The sequence below is a fragment of the Sorex fumeus genome, unplaced genomic scaffold (genome assembly GCF_029834395.1).
Source record: "Sorex fumeus unplaced genomic scaffold, SorFum_2.1 ptg000030l, whole genome shotgun sequence".
NCBI lineage: Eukaryota > Metazoa > Chordata > Mammalia > Eulipotyphla > Soricidae > Sorex > Sorex fumeus.
This window is the reverse complement of record NW_026606087.1, coordinates 385,300-400,935: the sequence shown is the minus strand read 5'-3', so window position 1 is coordinate 400,935 and position 15,636 is coordinate 385,300. Positions and strand designations below refer to the sequence as shown.

At 44.5% G+C, this 15,636-nt stretch overlaps 1 protein-coding gene across 1 annotated transcript in view; it reads right to left on the bottom strand.

The window, feature by feature from the left end:
* PIK3C2A (phosphatidylinositol-4-phosphate 3-kinase catalytic subunit type 2 alpha) overlaps positions 1–11,369 on the bottom strand; it is a 106,561-nt gene extending 95,192 nt beyond the window's left edge. Inside the window, exon 1 of the mRNA XM_056115902.1 lies at positions 11,253–11,369. The gene's annotated coding sequence lies outside the window, so the exon portion shown is untranslated. The remainder of the gene's footprint in view (positions 1–11,252) is intronic.
* Positions 11,370–15,636: the final 4,267 nt, after the last annotated feature.

Here is a 15,636-nt window from a genome sequence, read left to right as displayed (position 1 = left end):
AAACAGATGGCACCCCAATGCAGGCCTGAAACATCCTAGGTATGTGCACAACCACTCGAATTACATCCCTCATCCTAAATTAGAAAACATTAACTCAATTAGAGTTTGTCTGCCGGGAAGATAACAGGAGATAGTTATGGATATACACATAAAATCACACAACAAGAGCAACGAAGTGAAGAAGATAAGGGTAAGCAATTACACGGAACCTTAGGCATGAAACAAGTCTGCGCCTACTCACCCATTCTTTCCCAGCAGAGTTCACTAAAATGACAGGTAGCACAATGCAAGGTGGTACAGAAAGATCCCCTAGGAAATATGTGGGCCTCCCAGAAGAACAAGACAGCTTAACCAAAAAAGAGCTGAGTGGGTGAGCAGAGAAATCCATCTGAGAAATCATCATTTACCAGTGACTGGGAATGGGGACGGGTACCTAACAAAAAGCTCTCCCAAATCACGCCAGGCCTTCACTGGAGGTAAAACAACGGTCTTGCACAAGCTGCGGCAACAAGGCAGAGATCTCCGGAGACCAAGAAAACCAGGAAGCAGGCGCAAGGAACAAAGAGACTTCCCAGGAACAAAAATAAATAATCAGCAGCTAGGCTGCAAAACAAATCTCTGGAATAAAATCAGATCCCCAGTCCCATTAAAGAGAAAGTCAGAATTCCACCCTGAAAAATCTCTACCATTTGTAAATGGAATCAAATTTAAAACTGCAACAAAGTAACTGCAACAGCCTAACTTACTTACAAACCAGACTATCAGGACAGAGCTCAAACTCAGGGGCAGAGCACAAACCAAGCATGCATACAAGAAGCTCAGGTTCAATTCTCAGCACAAACCCCTCCCACAAAAAAGAAGGAAGGAAGGGAGGGAGGGAGGGAGGAGGGAGGGAAAAGAAGTCAGACTCTCAATTTCGTGGCCTAACAGAATAAGGAATGCTTACACACTGTACACTGTCCTCCCGTTGTTCATCAATTTGCTCGAGCGGGCCCAGTAACATCTCCATTGTGAGACTTGTTGTTACCGTGTTTGGCATATTGAATACGTCACAGGTAACTTGCCAGGCTTTGCCGCGTGGGCGAGAGACTCTCGGGAGCTTGCCGGTCTCTCCGAGAGGGGCGGAGGAATCGAACCCAGCTAGGCCGGGCTGGCTGCGCGCAAGGCAAATGCCCTACCGCTGTGCTATTGCTCCAGCCCTAAGGAATGAATGCTTAGAGGATAAATAATAAGTAAAGAATAATTTCTTGCTCTTCCATTGTTTTATGTTACCTGGAATATAATTAAAGATTACAAAACAAAGTATCAAGAAAACAGAACACATGATCAAAGAAGAAATCAAAATTAAAAAATACAAGGTCCCAGTAAGATGATGGCTTAATTGGCATCAGAGTTCAACCTCCAGTGCCCTGCTGTCTAGGATCCCAGACACCATGACAGAGTGTGTGATCTCCAGTGCACAACCAGGTATGGCAAGCACTGCAACTACAGTGTGTGACTCCCTAGTTAGCACCCAAGGAGAGAGCTGGGGGAATAGTTCAAAACACCACTACTGAAGAAGTGCCAAGTACTGAAACCCTAGAGCCAAGAGTTCGAAACCACAGCAAACTCATATGTTAACACCAATGACCTCCAGTTAGTCCGACAAGCAAATGTGGAAGAACACCATCACGAAATGAGTGTGACTCCTGGTGAGCATGTGTACGGAAACTGCCATAATATGTGTGTGACCCTTGGAGCCAGAGAGATAGTAGAGCGAGGCTGCCTTGTACACAGCCAACCAGGGTTTGACCCCTGGCATCCCAAATGGTCCCCTCAGCACTGCTAGGATCGATCACTAAATGCAAAGCCAGGAGTTACCCCAAGCATTGCCAGGTATGGCCCCAAAACAAACAAAATGTGTGTGACCCTCAATCATCACAACAATAACAAAGGGAACGTGGGGGGGGGGGGGGCGGGGAGGCATCCTGTAATCTCAAGTAATCTCATTATATTAAATTGGTTATTTTCAACTGGTCATTTTAAATCTCACTTACAAGATGGGTAGTCAGGTATATAATGAAAATGGCTAAGGGGCGAAGACAGCAAATACTTAAAATGGAACACAGGTCAAGTAACTTCCTCTTTGAGACCTGACCTGTGCCAGGGTAGACGTAGGAAAAGCAGCATTTGAATGTGGCCAGAGAACAAAGAAAGGCCAAACGGACAGGAGCAACAAGGATCAGCAAGGCAAGGACAGGAGTTAACCAGCTTAGCGGTAACAGAATGAGAGTTAAAAATAAAACAAGATGACCCAAAAGCTGGAATTATAAAACAGGAACTTAATTTTTGTTTGCTTGGGTGGGGCCACACCCAATAGTGCTCAGGGCTTCCTTTTGGCTCGGTGCTCAGGGATCACTCCTGGGAATGCAGGAGGATCATATGTGGCACAGGGAGTTAAAGTGCCCCTGTATTGTCTTTCTGGCCTTGAAACAGGAAGTTTAAAATAAAATAATGATGAAAATAATAAATGTTCTAGGGCTGGAAAGAGAGTACAGAAGGAAGGACACTTGCCTTTCATGTAGCTGACCTGGATTCGATCTCAGCACCCCCACGTGGTCCCTCTAGAACACCAGGAGTGATCCCTGAGCACAGAGCCAGGAGTAAGCCCTGAGCACCTCTAGGTATGAATCATACCCCTCAAAAAAAAAAAAAAAGAGAAGAAGAAAAAAGAAATGTTCTAGCAAAATAGGCACAATACATTCAGGGAGAATTTAACAGAATAATATATATTATGAAAGGAAATGAATCTCAAAAATGAACAATTAGGTGGACTTAAAAGCAGAAAAAAAAATAGAAAAATACCCAAGCTGAAAAAGAGAGAGAGAGAGTAGAAAGAAATAAAACAGCATGCCTGAGTTCTAGGAGGCAATTTCAATATAGCATATTGAATATTGTATATGAACACACAATAGCATGTATGTAATTGGAGTCCCAGGAGACAAGAGAGAACAAACAATTATTTGAAGAAACTGTCCTATAAAGTTCTAACAAATGAAGAAAGACATTACCAAACAAATTTAATAAGGTCAGTGAGATCAAAACAGAATAAAAAACAGACTACAGAATGAATCTGCTGGGGCTACAGAATATTGTAGACTAAATATTCAAAGGGAAGCCTTCAAAATTCTTACCAATGTGAGGGCCAGAGACTGCCCCAGGATGTGCCCAAAGTGGCATACTAATTGTTCTGAAGTGAAAGAAACTTAGAGATAGATATCCAAGATACGAAATATCCAAAAATACTGCCTATTTTGCAATCTCCCTAAAAGGAAATGAGCCTCTGTGGGGGCCTTTTCTTTATAGACTAGTCAGTAGTAGTTTTTGATGTTTATGTAACAAATCCTGTAAAATTTTTTTTTAATCATTAATTTTTATTCCTCGGCTTTTTAAATTGCAAACTACTTTGTTCTCTCTTTTCTCCTAAATGTATTACTCCTTTGCAACAGACTATATAATCTCACTGGAATGACCAGGTGATGTGTTCCACTGTTCTGTGTATGGGACTCTCAGCACGTGTAATCAAAATTTATCTCTTGCTAATCTCCCAGGTCAATATTCTGATGAGGAGCTGGAGCGATAGCACAGCAGGTAGGGCGTTTGCCTTGCACGTAGCTGACCCAGGTTCAATTCCCAGCATCCCATATGGTCCCTTGAGCACCGCCAGGAGTAATTTCTGAGTGCATGAGCCAGGAGTAACTCCTGTGCATCACTGGGTGTGACTAAAAAAAAAAATTCTGATGCGTGGAAGAAGCTGGGGAGAGAAGTGGTAGAGCACCTGGTTGGCATGCACAAGGTTCTGCACTTGATCTCTGGTATCACATGACCCCCAACCACCACCAACCCATACCATCAGGCCAGGCTTTGCCAGGAATGCTCCAGGTGTGACACACATTCATCAGAGAGAGAGAGAGAGAGAGAGATTGGAGAGAATATTTCTCCCCAATTACTCAGATTTCATGGAGTTTCAGATAGAATCAACCTATTCTATTTCCTAAAGAAACATGGGAAATTTCTAAAAGTCAGTTTGTAGAATTTAATCCTTCTCTTAAAATCTAGATATATTCAATGAGCAAAGTTGTGTAAGTCTAAGCTAAGGGTATGAAAATCGAACTTCCTCATCTTCAACTTCTGGATTTCTAATAAAAATTCTTTACTCAAAAAAAAAAAGAATAAGAGGAATATTTCAGAGGTTCAGAACACCTGCCTTGTAAGCGTAAGGTGACAATTTCATTCCTTGGTACCATCACACCACATGTGATCCTGATACCAGCTCTGATATCTTTACCTGGCAGATGTCTGTGATTCACAATGCTACAAGCAATATCTAGCCACACCAGAGACAGGTATGCAGGTATGCTTGGACATCACAACTGAAGGCATGCAACTTCCATGAAGCACCACTAGAAGATGTTCAAGCACCATGGCCAGGAAGTATGGTCTCCGGTGAGTACATGTGGGAACACCACGGCAACACCCAGCCAGCATTCCAGGCAGAATGTGTATTAGCACTAACGAACACAGGCCAGGGAGGTGGTTCAGTGGTAAAGTGCATGTCTTGCCAGCATAAGACTTGGGCTTGAACTCCAGCATGGGAAAAAAAAAAGCGTGCGACCCCTGGTAAGTGCCTGTGCAAGCACAAGGAGTGCAACCCTTGTTGAACATGGAGGCTGAGTGTGTTAGAACAACAGCCTGATGTACATCACCACAAAACACAACTAAATGTGTGCAACCCCAGGTTTCTCAATAACAAGGGAAACAAGAAAAACGACGGGGCAAGGACTTAGGAAATGATTAAATAATCCTAAAATCTCTATCAATGTAAATACTTTATCAGTAAAACACGGGAGTAGGGGGGCCACAGAGATAATGTGAAGGGGGGTGGACATTTCTGGTGGAGAGAGGGTATGGTGCTGGAGCATTACATTCAAGAAACTATCATTAATTGTACTGTAAATCATGTTGGCTAAAATAAAATTTGGAGGTGAGGGGTGCCCACACCCAGCTGTGCTCAGGGCTCACTCCTGGCTGTGTTCAGGAATCACTCTTAGCAGGGCTCAGGGACCATATGGGGTACTGGAAACCAAGCCATGCAAGGCAGGGGCCCTATCTGCTGTACTACTATTGCTCCCACCCCTAAAATTTAAAAAAAAATTAAGAATATACTTCCTAGAAAAGGAAACCCTAAAATAGTCAACAAATAAGGCAATAAGAAACCAAAGGAATAAAAGATACATACAACAGGAAAAAAAAAAAAGAAACCAAAGGTATGTTTCATGTTTCATGCAGAGACAGTCCTATGCTCTGATTCACATCATTCAGAGATCTCTGCGAGTCAGTGATAGTACAGCAAACAGGGTGCTTACAGTGCATAAGGCCAACCCAGATTTGATCTCAACATCACATATGGTCCCCTAGCATAGCCAGGTGAGATCCCTGAGCACGGAGCAAGGAATAAATCCTAAGCACCGTCAAGTGTGCTCCCCGCTTAAAAAAAAACAAAAACAACTCTGTTCTGTGATTAAGAGACATAAGGGCCAGAGAGATAATACAGGATTCCAGCTATCACAGATGGTCCTGGCCCCCCTCAAGCACCACCAGGAGTGATCTCTGAATGCAAAAACAGCAGTGAGCCCTGAACACCACCGGGTGTGGCCCCAAAACAGAAAAAGAAAAGAAAAACAGATGTAAAAAAAACATGGAATCAGGTAACTGAGTCTAGAAAAGCAGCAGCAATGATTTGAACTACAATGGTTAACAATGGAAAAATTAAGTTTAGACAGCAAGTGAGATGGGGTGGGAGGAGGGGCGGGGAAGAAGTAAGATAGAGAATAAAGTAATAATGTAGTAGTGGGGATACTGTTTTTTCAATAGTGTAATCAGGAAGCAGATAAAATCTAGGCCATAACCTGACACATTAAGAGTAAATCATGGAAAAGAGAAGAACCTCCTTTACAAATTTAAATATAGAGAAGGCAGGTCTGACTGTATATTCTTTAACCTCCACAACTTTCTGATAATTATGTTTTGCTCAAGTACAAGAACTTTATAAAAGGTCTAACTCTCCCATTGCAACAAAATGCAATAGGTACACTATAGTCTAATAAGCACTAGTTAGTTAAACCACTTTTAGCCTTCAGGAGAATCAGTCCACACAGAAAAAAATTCATACTCAAAGCATCAGTCAAAATAACTATCTATCTGTAATGGAGTATCACTCTTTCTGAGAAGGGGACCAGCAGGAGTTTCCCATTCAAAGATATTTTGCTGACAAAGCAGTTTCAATCTAACTTAGAATCCTAATGGTGAAACTTTTGAAGATAGTTACTGAACTTTGGACCATTTTACTATTCATTCATTTAACATGAATCATTGAGTAGACTTACATTACTCTAAGTGTACATAACAAACAACAGTAAGCCTTTGTGCTAAATGCTACAGTACGTGCTTCCATTTCCAACATGGCTTACTGTGGGAAGAAACATAACCGAGAACCTCCAAAAAGGAAATAATAATGGGCCAGGGAGGTAGTAGAGCAGGGAGGGTATTTGCCTTGCACACCGCTGATCAAAGGTTTGATCACCAATACCCCATATGGTCCTCTGAGCCTCACAAGGAGTGTGATCCCCAGGCAGAGAGCCAGGAGTAAGCCCTTAGTACAGTCAGGTATTGCCCCCCCCTCACCGCCCCCCCCCCAAAAAGGGGGAAAAAAGGGGGGGTTTAGGTAGATATACATCTGTTCAATAGGCTTGCAATGCATACTTTGCAGGTGGGAGGTCCAGGTTCAATTCCTGGCACCATGGAGACCCTAAAGAAGAGAGACATGAGTAATCCCTGAGCACTGCCAGGTGTGGTCCCTAAATTTTAAAAAATAAATAAATAAAAGAGGGGTTTGGAGCCTTGCTTGTAGTCAACCCCCCAGATCCCAACCCTGGATAAAGCCCTAACACCACTTGGTCCTGAAGATCCAAAGCACAGAGCCAGAGCTTGGCAAGTAATGCTTAAAGGAATGCCAAATAATGCCACACATGCTTTGAAAGTAGAAGTCATCCCTCCTCCGGCACTTTGACACCACTGGGGCAATGCCCCAAACACTGCCTGGTGTGGCCCCAAAAAGAACTTATTAAGATTCTTGTACACGAATGCTCACGAAGTATTCAATATAGTAGAAAGGTTGACAATAATTCAAGTGACCACTGACAGATACGCAAAATGTGATATACTGTATATACAATGAAATATCATTCAGTGGTAAAGGAACTAAAAACTGATACCTGCTATTTTATATGTACCCTGATTCCACTTATGCCTTATATAAAAGCCCTACAACAGGCCATTTCCTAGGGATATAAAGTACAGAGGCAGATACCAGGACTGGGAAGACAGGGATGGATTCTTTCATCTTATTTCATCTGGATAGTTTCTGATAGAAAAATTGAAAACAGCAGTGAAGGTCACACCACATTACAACTACTATCTCAGAGATAAATATTTTTGAAGGGTTAAAATAATCAATACTGGGCCTCAGTGACAGTACAGCAGGAAGTGTGCCTCCGTGCAATGCGGCCAATGCAGGTTTGATCCCCAGCACTCCATATGGTCGCCCAAGATCACTAAGAGTAATCCCTGGACACAGAGACAGACATAAGCCCTGGACACCACTGGACATGGGTCGCAAACCCAAAAATAATAAAAGAAATGCTATGTCATATGTAATTTAAAATCACTTTTTTAATTTAGATGCTTTGCATATAGTATATATAACATTGTATTCGATCCTCAGCATTAAAGTCATAAGACAGTCACTGTATCACTGTCATCCTATTGTTCATCAATTTCCTCGAGCAGGCACCTGTAATATCTCCTTCGTCCTGGCCCTGAGATTTTAGAAAGTGCCACATTCGAGGCCCTTTCAGGGTTAGGGGAATGAGACCCATCATTGTTACTGGGTTTTGGCATATCGAATATGCCATCGGGAGTTTGCCAGACTTGGCTGTGCCTCGATAGCCTGCAGGGTTCTCCAAGAGTAAGAACTAGATAATAAGCTCCTTCTCGGAGCTGGGTTTTATAAGAAAGTCATCTTGACAAAAACTTTCTAACAACTTCTCATCTTCAAAAAAAATAATCCTTAAAAATCTCTGACAGCTAGCAAACATAAAATATTTAACATATTCTTTCTAATTAAAAAAAAAATAGGGAAGGGCACAGCTGGCGATATTTAGGGGTAGTCCTGGCTCTGTAGTCAGGGTAAGAACCAAACCTGGCCTCCTGCATGCAAAATTTGTGCTCAGCTAGTTGAACTATCTCTCTGATCCTAACTACAGAGTTTTTTCCTTCTTCTATTGGTATTTTCTGAAGTTAAACTGCTGACAGCTGTTGTTTTGTTGTTGTTGTTTTTTTAAAAAAAAACTGTTTCAGAGAAAGGAGCACCAAATAAAGGGTGTTGGGAGGATCCTCCCAGGATGGGAGAAGCATGCTGAAAGTCGACTATAGACCAAATATGATTGCCACTCAATGCCTCTCTTGCAAACCACAGCACCCAAAAGGAGAGAGAGAACAAAAGGGAATGCCCGGCCCCAGAGGCAGGGTGAGATGGGGGGTGGGAGGGATACTGGGACCTGTGTGGTGGAAAATGGGCACTGGTGGAGGGATGGGTACTTGATCATTGTATAACTGAAACCCCCGAGCACAAAAATTTATAAGTCTATAACTGTACCTCATGGTGTTTCACTAATAAAAAAATAAATCAATAAAATAAAAAGTATAACCAAAAAAACCTGTTTCAATTAGGATTTCTCACACTGCAAATTTTGTAACCAATTTTCTTAGCACTGCATATTTTCTCAGAGTCAAATTCTTTATTATATGTCCACTTATTTCACAAACGTGAATGAACATTATTCTCATTTATAGTCAATCTGTGCTTGAGCCCTGTCCGACCCTTCCCCCTCTGCCTCTCAGCACCACCAGAACAGAGTTGGGAAGAAGTTCCTGAACATTGCCAGGTGTGCCCCAAAAAACTAAAACAAAAACAAGAAACTGTAAGCTCTTAGGAAATTCAACATTTGTTTAACTATAAATACCCTACTGAATGTGCTTACTAAGAGCAAAAAAAAATGCTAGATTAAAGAAAGATTACTAAACATGGGAACTGATGCTGCAATCTTCAATTAATTGAACTTTTTAAAACCAGTCACGTGGCCAAAGGGAAAACAATCCTTTTAATATACAGCTGATTACATAAAGTTAGTTTCTAAAATTTCTAAATGCACTCATGCCACGTTTTACTTTCCATTACACAGAAAAAGTTGTGATGCCTACAAACATGGAACTACACTAGTTGGCAAGAAAAACTGTAAGCAACATGCACACAGAACACAAATAGTTAATACAAAATTACTTGGGAATGGTGGTGGCAGGAGGAAAACTGGACATTGGTGGTGAGAAATGTACACTGGGAAAGGGATGGGTATTGGAACATTGTATGACTGAAACCCAATCAGGAACAACTTTGTAACTATCTCTCGGTGATTCAATTTATCCCGTGTATCTCTATCTATGTTCCTGACCTATACAAAATCACTTTTGAAGCAAGTTTGTGTCAGTTACAGTGCCTTTGGGTGTTCAAACGGTCTTAACAGTAAACAAATTGTTACTTCAAAAAGAATATATGCCTCAACTAAAACCCTTCAATTTTGCTACTAGGAGCACCAAGTCCCAACCAGGATGGCAGCAGACCTGCTAAGGAGTCTAAACATCCAGCAGAAACCGTTAAAGCCGCAAATCAAGGGGGCAAAAGCACAAAGACGACAGAAATCCGTGTTCCTGCACCTCTACGCGCATACAGCCTCCCCCTCCCCACCCCCACCCGTGTAATCCCTGAGCACTGTCTGCACCACTCTGCTAAAATTAATTTTATTTTCTGCATCTCTTCTAATCTGGAGTTTTGTGGTTCCGATGTATCAGCGCTTTTCTGCCCTGACACCCAACTGGAAAGAGTTGAGGGTACCTCTTTGAACGATGATTTTGTTCAAAACACAACGGGCAAGGAAGAAAACATTTCCTTACACAAAATTAAGTGCCCATTGCGCAAAACATGCATCATTACAACCTCAACTTGTATCGGACTAAAAACAGGGGGTGGGTGAACTACCTTACTGGCGCTCTCACTTGATCTCAACTTTTTCCTCTTGGCTTAAGTTTTCTCCTTCATTTCCCTCAATCCCGTTTCCCATCAGGAAAGGGGGGGGGGGGGGGGGGAATCTGCAACTTGGAAGATCTCGTTTTTTTAAAAGTCAAATTGTTTAGTTGGGGAGTGGAAGGTGGAATAAGAAATATGTGCCTCCCCTCCCCTCTCCCCCCCCCCCCAATTATTTACTGTTCCTCCGCCACTGGGGAAGAACTAAGCAAATATTTTTCATCTGCCCGCCCTCCAGAAAGATGATGCGCTAAACACACGCTTGAAATAATAGCCTTCCAGGGGAGCAAGTGGATAGGCGACAGGAAAAACAGTCCCGGAGAAGGGGAAGGGGGGTGGCAGGGTGGAAACAGAAAGAAAAAAAAAAAACACAAACCTTAACCGCCTCGGGAGCCAGAGATGGATAAAAGGGATGGAGAGTGGGGTGGGGGTGGGGGATCCAAATCGAGAAATAGCCACACCAACGACAATTCTGCGAGGAGAGGGAGAGGGAGACGGAGGGGGGGGAGGGAGGGAGAGAGAGAGAGAGAGAGAGAGAGAGAGAGAGAGAGAGAGAGAGAGAGAGAGAGAGAGAGAGAACGCGCAGCGGGCACCGCGGCTGCAAGCCTCCCTCCCTCCTTCCCACTCTGGGGCAAAACTAACTCTGGGCGCCCCCACCCCCACCCGCCCCGGCCCGGGACGGCAGGGGCCTGGTGGGGGGGCACGGGCCCCTTGCATCCCCGGCCGGGCAGCAGGCAAGGGCCTTCCCGAGTGGGCAGCCAGGCCCAGAGTGGGGCGAGTTGGGCTGGGACAGAGCCCGGGAGCACGGGATGGAAGGTCCGAGGCGAGCACAGGGACTGGGGGGGGGGGGAGGGGGGAAGGAGGAGCAGACGCCAGGGTGGGAGGAACGGGACGGGGGGGTTGGGAGGGGGGCCCTGCTTAATAAGGGACCCTTCCACCCCCGAGATCCCCCCGCCCCAGATCCCACTCCGCCCTCCAGGTACCGGGCTACGGCGCCCCGGTCCTGCCTCCTCACCTTAAGCCCCCCGAGCCTCCGCCGCTAGCACAGCCCGAGCCGCCACGGCCGCCGAGCTTCGAGACATTTCCCGCCCCCCCCCGACCTCAGCCGCCGCCGCCACCGCCGCTGCCGCCGAGAGCTTCGGCGAACTCCGCGGCCAGCCAAGCAGCGCACGTCATTTCCGGCCCGCGAAGCTCCGCCTCCCGCGCCCCAGACGCCGGGGGATTGGCTGCGGCTGACGGCCTACCTGGGGGTAGTGGGCGGGGCCTGAGAGCGCCTCCGGAGGTTCGAGCGGGAGTGGGCGGGGGAGAGGGTGGGACTCGGCTCTAGCATCCTCCCGACCTCCACCCCTACACCCCCTACCCCGGCCGGTTGAGCGGTCTCTGTAGGTTCCCGAGGCAGCCAGGAGACCGAGAGAGAAACGGTTTCTGCAGATCCTGAGCGGCCGATTCTCCCTCCTGGCGACCCTCGGAGCCCAGTCCACCTCCAGAGTCATCTCTAGTTTCCGTGCTCTCCAGGGACTCTCCCCGCCCGACCTGTGGCTCCCAGATTCGTGGACCTGGGCCAGGGCCTGTGCAGAGACGAGTGTGTGATTGCAAGTTTGAGAGGCACGGGCAGAATAGAAAACCGCGCGCACCCGTCTGCAGCGACCGGGTCCAAACGGTGGATCAGGTGCTATCGGGTCGTAAACTAAGATGCCCGTCACGTGAATTCCGTGAAAACACTTTCACGTTAGTTTCTCATTTTACCCTGGAGACAGCCAGTTAAGAGAGCTAGCCCAGTAATAACTGTCATGAGGCTCTTTTCTGAGTTACAAGTGTATCTTCACGTAGGATTCCTCTATTAACACCTTCAAGGAAATTGAGTGAGATTGTGCTTGTGAAGCATTTAATCCTCAAGTGCTATTAAAGTTTCAAAATGACATTAACCTGAAAAAATTAAAGTAATGTGGAGTTGATGCCCGCTTCGGTCAGCTTAATCAGTGGCTGAATAAGTAGTACTCCTACATTTAAAATAAGAATTTTTTTAATCACATTAACCATAGCAAGGAGAAAGCAGAAATATTATGGTTTCCAGTGATTAAGGCTGGTGCACAGTTCAAGTTCAGTTTTGTTGGTTGGTTGGTTGGTTGGTTCTTTGGTTCTTTGGGGAGGGAGTCTTGGGCCATATCCGGTGGGGTCTTGCCTGGGGTTGCCCAGATCAAACCAGATCAAACTAGTCAACATTTGGAGGCCCTGTATCTTCTTCCTGACCCCTCAAGTTCAGTTCTAATGCTTGTCCTTTAACTGCACAATGGAGTCTGCTCCTTCTGGAGGTTCACAAGCTAATAGGCTGATTGGATTTGGAACTTTCAGTTTGAAATGAATTTACTTATGAAAAGTGTGTAAGAGTAGTAGATATTTCTCCAGCAAATGATTTCTCCTCTCTCTTTTTTGGATAGAGGATCTGAAGTGTCTGATGCCTCCTTAGTCAGTAATAAACGTGACTGACAGCCAGGAGAGGGCACTTTGTAGAGTTGTTACCCTATAGACTGTAGGGAAGTGTAGAAGCAACTAAACCATTGTTTGTGTGGTCCTGTGCCTACCAGTTTTTGTCTATCCACTCTCCTAGTGTTCTTTCAACCCCTCCCTCCCTCCCCTACACACTTCCAGACAGACTTAAACACACCCTAGAAGAATGTCCCTAAGGAAAGCACTTAGCTCCACTGCATTGTTCTGCTTTATCTTCTGATCAAAGGAGGAATTTCTAGAATTGGCAGCTCTTTCATAAGATTAAAAGGGGAGGGGAAAAATTATTTATCTGGGCCTGATTTTCTAGCTTCTGCCCAGAACTAAATGTGCCTTCAAAAAAGAAGGAAGCGGCCTTGTGAGAACACTGCATCTTGAAAATTCACAAACTTTTTTTTAATCTTTCTTATATTTTTCTCAAGAGAACTATTAGAAGCAGAAGACACTTGCTTACATAAGTTGCTTGTTGCAGTTCCAATTTTATTATTTTTTTTTTTGGCTTTTGAATGGCCAATGTTTTGTAGGTTTTGATAAACAAGTATCCTAGGACCCCCCCAGACAACTCAGTGGCAGAATAGTTTGTGTAGAGTTCTTGCAGAATTGAGGACAAAAGTTTGATCTCCAGCACTGCCCCACATCATGAGTAAGATGCTCAGCTTACAAAAGAAATCTTTGTTCTTGGGCACACAACAACTAACTCTATGAGCAATACCACTCCTAGTATCCCGAAAGCAAAGGGAGAGGAAGAGGGTAGAAAAGGGTCCCAATAAGATGAAGAGGAGGAGCTGAAGTAAGAATACAGTGAATAGGACTCTTTGCTTGCAAGCTGCTGACCTGAATTCGAGTCCTGCCAGAAGTGATTTCTGAGCCCAGAGCCTAGAGTAAGCCCTGAACACTATGCCCCCCGCCCCACCCCCCATAAATAACTTAAAAAAAAAAAGATAAAGAGGGAAAAGGAAGCTTGAAGATTTTCCAGATATGAAAAAAAAAAAGGCTACATTCACGAATTGCAACATGTCAAGAATCTGACTGGGTAGACCTTTGCATCCCTTGGTAGCAGAGTAGACTGGTAGCATCTCTTGCATCTCTCATATGACTGGCAGTTGTACAGATACATGCATAATTTAAACACAGACTTCTAGGAGAAAGTCTACATTGATACTGCTGTCATTGGAACTCAATAGAATAGAACTAGCAGCCATTTTTTCTCGTTTCCTTCTCCCACAAGCTTCAATACTAAGATTTAAAAGTAAGGGAAAAAACTGAGGAGGAAGCATTATAGTTTCAAGTGTTTCGATCCTAAATTCCCACAGAGGAATTCACAGTACCACAAATATTCCCAGACTTCTCCAGTTATAAGTAAGAATTTTATAGCCTTGCAAAAATAGTGCCTAACATTAACTGAACATTTGTTATTCTTAGTGGTGTGCAACTTATTGTATATCTCCAACAACCTTCAAAACAGGTATAATTATCGGGGCTGGAGCGATAGCACAGCGGGTAGGGCATTTGCCTTGCACACGGCAGACCCGGGTTCAATTCCCAGCATCCCATATGGTCCCCTGAGCACCACCAGGAGTAATTCCTGAGTGCATGAGCCAGAAGTAAACCCTATGCATCGCCAAGTGTGACCCCAAAAGAAAAAAAAACACAGGTACAATTATCATGGGCTGGAGCAATAGCACAGTGGGTAGGGCATTTGCCTTGCACTCAGCCAACATGGCTGACCCGAGTTCGATTCCTCTGCCCCTCTCAGAGAGCCTGTCAAGCTACCAAGAGTATCTTGCCCTCTCAGGAAAGCCTGGCAAGCTACCTGTGACGTATTTGATATGCCAAACACAGTAACAACAAAGTCTCACAATGGAGATATTACTGGGCCCACTCGAGAAAATCGATGAACAACGGGAGGACAGTGACAGTGACAGTGACAATTTTCATTATTAGACTCTGTTTTAGAATATAGGAATATGGAGAACAGAAATATAACAAACTTGCTCAAAGATATGTAGCTATTAAATAGCACAGATAGTACCAAAATCTGGATGTGACTGAATAACCCACATACTTTAAAATCCACATTCCCAATAAGTGAAGATTCGAACAGCAAATAGTAACTATAAAAGATCATGAATGGGGGGCCGGAGTGATAGTTCAGTGGGTAGGGCATTTGCCTTGCATGTGGCCAACTCGGGTTCAATCCCCACTATCCCATATGGTCCCCCCAAGCACCGCCAGGACTAATTCCTGAGTGCAAAGCCAGGAGTAACCCCTGAGCATCGCTAGGTGTGACCCCCTCCCCCCAAAAAAAAGATCATGAATGGACTGGGGCTGTGTAGCTCAGTGGCAGAGAACATAACATGTACAAGATTATGAACCAAAACAGACAAAAGCCATTAACAAATAGACTCAGTTCTCTGTTCCCTTTTCCTATGTCATCACCCCTCCCTGCTTAGAGGACTCTGCTAGGCAATTTGACACCAACTTAAGTAGTAGCAATCTTAGGTAGAGCAATAGTACAGTGGGTAGAGCACTTGCCTTGCATGAAGCCCCAAGATCAATATTGGGGATATTGATCCCCAATATCCCAAATGGTTTCCTGAGTCCCATCAGGAGCTATCCCTGAGCTCAGAGTCAGGAGTAAGCCTTGAGCATCCCCAAGCATGGCCATAGAAAACAAACAAACAAAAAATAGCAGTCTTTTCCCCTTAGAGATCATTACCTCAAGTATAAAAAGCTGTCATCGAGAAATAGTTCTGAATGAAAGGATGTGTGGGCTGGAGAAAGTCTAGCAAGGCGACTTTGTTGTTACTCCTTTCTCCTTGTCTAGAGAAAGTCTAGCAAGGAGCCAGCTCAGTGGCAGAACACTTCCCTTGTGTGTGTAAGGCCCTCGCATA